Source organism: Procambarus clarkii, chromosome 85 (genome assembly GCF_040958095.1).
Source record: "Procambarus clarkii isolate CNS0578487 chromosome 85, FALCON_Pclarkii_2.0, whole genome shotgun sequence".
NCBI classification, from domain to species: domain Eukaryota; kingdom Metazoa; phylum Arthropoda; class Malacostraca; order Decapoda; family Cambaridae; genus Procambarus; species Procambarus clarkii.
In genome coordinates this window covers 8,668,813-8,674,812 of record NC_091234.1, presented here as the reverse complement: position 1 = coordinate 8,674,812, position 6,000 = coordinate 8,668,813, and positions in this window count along the sequence as shown.

Here is a 6,000-nt window from a genome sequence, read left to right as displayed (position 1 = left end):
CTTGGACAAAACTTTAACAAGCCACTTAGAGAGTTTATAAGCCGCCGAACCAACTGAAAAAAAAAATTCGTCATGCCGGATTATAAGGTTTATGTCTTTTTATAAGACAATACATGTAAGGTAGGGAGGGAGATCGACTTGAAAGCCTATAGATAAACCCTTTATCACCTTTACACACAGTTTTGAGAGTTTTATTTAAATGAGCAATCACTTTTTCAGTAAGATCTCTGTTAACCAGTAGATAAGTGTCTCTATCTTTCACGAGTAACTCCATTTTCCGGATATAGTCATCCTTATTCATAATGACTACTGCATTTAAATTATCAGTTTTTGAAATATGTAATGAGTTATCTTTTTTTAGATTTTAAATGCATGAATATATCGACTCGGACAATTATGAACAGAATTGTTAAGTGAAACACCAAAGGTGTTTTGCATGTTAATTATTTGCATGTTGTATGTTTTTGCACATGTTAATATCTTCAACTCAGACATCGCTATACTTTTCAAGATTACCAAAGGTTTCATCTTGCTATGCTCTTGCTATGCCTACTCGACACATCTTAGAACAAGGAGCTCATTGTATGCTCGTCCGAGGTGTAGCTGAGTACCACACTCCGTGGGCAGATCAGCATCAGCCGTTGCCCAGTACACACGCTCACGATAGCTAGTTCGTGGCCCAATAGATAATATTATATTTTGTTAATAAAGAAGAAAAACGCTCCAGGTGTTAGTACGGCTTCCCTTCCCGCTATCAAGAAAGCTGCAACCATATCAAACAACCATTAATACAGTTGACAGCTCAGTGGGATACAGCCGACGTACTCCAACTCCCGGCCCAGCTATCTGGTATAAATGCTTCACAGCAGCCAGCATCTACAAAACAGCAGCTACAGCACAGCCGCCTGCTGGAGAAGGACGATACAGTGTGTATGTTTCTTGAACCACATGCACTAGTGCGCCGAGCCACAAGCCTCGTGCCCACCCTCACGTCTCGTGCCTATCCTCATGCCTCGCACCCAGCTTCACGCCAAGCCCCCAGCCTCACGCCCCGCTCCCCCCGACCGTGACTCACCATGACTCACCATGCCTCATCACCTCTTGCCCGGCCTGATGCCACCCAACGCAGGGCCTGACGTCTCCTGCTGCCTCCCGACTCCGACGACGCAGCAGTACTACGCCAGACGTGTGACGACCTGATCATCCGTTCCTCGTTGAATGGATTGCAACACCAGTGGCCTTTAGATCTTGCTACGTACCCTTTGTTATTTATTTAGTAGAGCAAACTGTAGACTACTATGGGCACCATATAATCTTTCAGTGACTTATGGACAACAGATATCGTCTTCGATCATTTAGGGCTCGCTTGCCCAGCTACCCCTACCGTCTTCGGTCTCGCTTGTGTTCTGAGAGTGACCTAGAGCTGTTAGTTAGTGAATTACCATGTGGCATGTGACATTATGCTCCAGTTAGTGGCACCTCAACATGTGCACCTGTAGTAGAGTGTGACATTATGCTCCAGTTAGTGGCACCTCAACATGTGCACCTGTAGTAGAATGTGACATTATGCTCCAGTTAGTGGCACCTCAACATGTGCACCTGTAGTAGAGTGTGACATTATGCTCCAGTTAGTGGCACCTCAACATGTGCACCTGTAGTAGAATGTGACATTATGCTCCAGTTAGTGGCACCTCAACATGTACACCTGTAGAAGAGTGTGACATTATGCTCCAGTTAGTGGCACCTCAACATGTGAACCTGTAGTAGAGTGTGACATTATGGTCCACGTTAGTGGCATGTCGGAAAATCCGACACCATTTAATAATATCATACAGACAGATAATATTGCTGTGTTGTATAAACAAGTTAACCCATAGAAAATGTAAATTGTAGTGGAATTACCATCTATAGAAAACGGGATATCATTCCACATACTATTATAAATTCACCACCTATTATGGTGGGAATTATTCTTAAATACATTAGTCTTTGGACTTTACCATCATAAAAACATCTCATATAAATTACCTTAATTATCAGAATTAAAATAGAGTAAATGTGACCCTTCTATCACTTACTGTCATCTGGACAATGTAGGCCAGTAGCGTCAGTGGTGAGGGAGTGGTCAGCCATTGTTATTGTACTTAGACCAGAGTCGTGGAGCAAATTCGGCTCCTATAAATACTCTTGGACGAAGTGTTATGGAAGATCAGAGTAGTGATCTGCCATCATCAACACGCTGTCATCAATTTCAAGGGAAGTGTCTTTCAGAATCCCGTTTATCTTTCATTTATGGCCATTAATGTCAGTAGATATAGGGTGAGCTGGTTAGATCACAAATGATCGACTCAAACAAGGTAATTAAGCCCAGGTCTATATGGTTCCTTGTACAGTGTTTTCTCTGATATAGCTGTCATATATTAGGATTCTGGCTTTACAGCTAGCGCCCTTTTGACAGGTCAAGACGAGGAAGCATGCTTTGTGTGCCAGTTACTGGGTGATGGAAGCTACCTCAAAGAGGATAATTTGGTGTCTACATCCTGGTTATACCTGGTGGACTAAGGCCTGCTGTACAAATAAGATAAGGAACCTCTTCAATGTGTGTAGTTAATACTGTAGTTTGATTGGCTGCATATATATAAATTCAATATAAACCCCTCCCTAATGTGTAGAGGATCGATTTGTGAGATTATGAGATTATTGCAGAAATACAGTCCACTTATCATTATACAAATTGCTATCGAAGTATATAAATTAACGTAAATATAAATCTCACAGGTCGGTTCCCACATTATTTGGACCTTTGGAACCGGATTATTTGGTCCTATGAACCCACATATGGTCATCTTAGTACCGGACGAACCAGTTAACCAGTGGATTCATTAAATATACTAGTGCAGTGTGATTTATACAAAGCCAGCAGTCAAAGACGGCGGCGTTGCCACGAGCGAGTTCACGAGCCCCGCTCAGTTCAGATCAGCCTCATCAGCGGTTTCATGCACACCCACAGATTTGGTGGCGTGTTATTCTGTGAAATGACAGCGCTAATATTGAAGCCAGCCAAATTAGTGACAGTGTCTTCGCGAGAAGGTTCACGGATTTCGTGGTGTTAAATTTCGCGAAAGATTATCCACGAATTTTGTGGAGTTTATTTCGCGTGGTCACTAATAATATTTATTACTTCTAGATAATATTAGAAGTTTCATAGAGGCTAATTAAGAGGCTATTATCAATAATTGTGTATATTATTTCTTTAAAATAGAGAATTATTTAATATATATTGCACTAGTGATCTCAATATAATATTTACTAATTGCCAACCCACAACAGGGTAGGATATTACCATTGACTAGTTGAACTATTTATTGTTCATCCTAGTCCCATTACCATAGTCAGTTGTACTATATTGAACAACCTAGCACCATTAATGAATGGTATAGACCCTATTTTGGGTGTAATTCTATCAACTCGAGTTGAGTTGTATATATAATAATTTACTTATAATCATTACACCTTTGAGTGATTAATTAGTGTCTCTACCATCCTAGGGTGATATGGAAGAGCTAACCTAAAGGTACTTCCATGACACTGGTTTATCACTCAAATCATTAGTGTGTATGATTGTATATATATAATGTGTATTAATTTTAAGTGCTAACCTGTAGTAGAGGTAGGATTATTGCCTAGTGAGTGCAGAATTTTACCCTAGGCTACCATTAGTACTTGCTCACAATTTATGAGCCAGTGGTGCCCAATTAACAAGTCACCATGACTAATCCACAGAAAGCAAAGCGTGCTTTAATAGCAAGCAAACGCCAACTAACAAGAGATCTCGACCAATATGAACAGTTGTTATATGAGCCTGTAATTAATTATCGTCGGTTGAAAATACCACTATTACAGATTCAAACCCAATTGCATATATTGAAAGCAAATAGGAAATCTTACCAAAATCAGGTCCACGACGACGACGACATAGTAGTTGAATATGTGGAACCATTCCTGTCTGACCTAGCACAATATGAAGAAGAAACTCAAGGCAGGTTGGAACATTTACACAGGATAATTGAATCAGAACAAATAGCAAGTACATCAAATAAAGTAGATAATGTTATGGATGATCTGGATCTTTTTGAGAATAAATGTCAAGCCAAATTAGATCCTTTAATCAACAAGGATAAAGCTTCACCCAGTAAAGCTTCACCCACTACAGCTTCACCCAATATTATACCACCAGAAATTAAGCAGTTCTCAGACAATTTATCCACAGTCTCTGTGGATTCTGAAACCCCAATACCTGAGGCTACTAAGTTAACATGCCTCCAAACTAGAGGTGAAGCTGAACCAGTAGTAAAAAATGTAAATGAAAATAGCGACAACACTAATTTCCCCGTCCAGCTTCCTAGGAATAATGCTGGCAATGAGAAAACTGTCATACATCTAGTACTACAATTGCTGGACTTACCTCAACCTGATCAGACTGCTGACTCATTACAATCCTTCAGCATGAAGTTTGAGTCACTACTAAGAACATTCAGTCTTAAGGTTGATATAACTACTAGTGAATGGATGACCAAAGTAGTCCTTCAACGAAAATTGTCCAGCGATATACTAGATGAATTATATGCACATCAACATAACACCATCCTGACAGTACAGGACATCACTGAAGGTTTACATTCCATCATAAACAAACGACGAGCAAATGAGGAAGTTAAAGCCTCATGCAAGCCTTCAGAAATAGAAAATAATAGTCATTTAAAGGGTAAAACAACTACCCCAAATAAACATCAGTCAATTACTCAAACATCAAGTTGCAGAAAATCTGACAATGCAGCAGCATCCTCCAAGCCTACTGTTACTAGTTCGCCCAAACCGGTAACTTCCAAACGTGCAGTAGGCTGGGGGACATGTATTTTCTGCAAAAAGAAACATTCAACTTACTGTTGTGCTAATTATCCAACCAGAGACACTCGTATTGAGCGACTCCAGGAATTAGGGAGATGTTCAAGGTGTCTCAAGTCACACAACATAGACTATTGTGATACCCAATTCAACACCTGTAGCAGGTGTAGAAGAGGTAGGCACCATGCAGCACTGTGCAAATATACGAAATTAACGTATTCAAGACCCAAGGTGGAAGATAGCATTCCCACCACAGTACAGTACTGCAAGGTGCAACCAACAAAGAGTGTCCAAACGGCAAAGTCTAAAGGTAATACGACTTGCCTACTGCCCAAATTACCATCCTGAATAAGAGGGCCAAGGTGGCCAACCCGTGGGTTGTTTGACCAAGGGTCCCAGAGAACATATGTCACTAAAAAGCTGGCAGATGAACTACAATTAAGGCCTGTAGTCCAGATGTCATTCAATATCTCAGGGTTTGTAACAGATGCAGGACCTCAAGTCTACCAGGTGGTACAACCATCAGTACGTTTAGGCAGGTACGTCTGTAGAGTACAAGCCATTGTGGTGGACAAAATACCAGTAGACCTACAAGTTCAAGGTCTGAGAGCAACAGCCAAATTCCTGAGAAATAGAGGAATAAAATTGGCAGATAATATTAAGTCTGATCACCTCACCGACTTCGGTCTCCTTGTAGGGACAGACTATTGTCATTGATTCATCGGTAGCCCTACTAAATATCAGGGCATAACCATGTTAAACTCTGCAGGAGGTAAATTACTCTCAGGCCCAGTATCAAGCCTGAGGAGACCTATGGCTGCAGATAAACAATACTAGTAGAAATCTAAATTTGTCAGCTGATTATATTTCTCCAGTAGCATTATACTAAGGAGATTACAGCTGACTATAGTAACAGAGGTTGATGTTAGTATCATCATTTAAAGCTGAAGATGAGTTCATGAGGCCTCAGTGGCAAATAAGTGAACAGTAGCCTAAACAGCTACAAGTCACTGCGACCAATGTCACTGAACCCACTGCAGTCTCAGAACCATACTTTACTTTAATGATGAGCTATTCAATCTTCTGAATCAATTA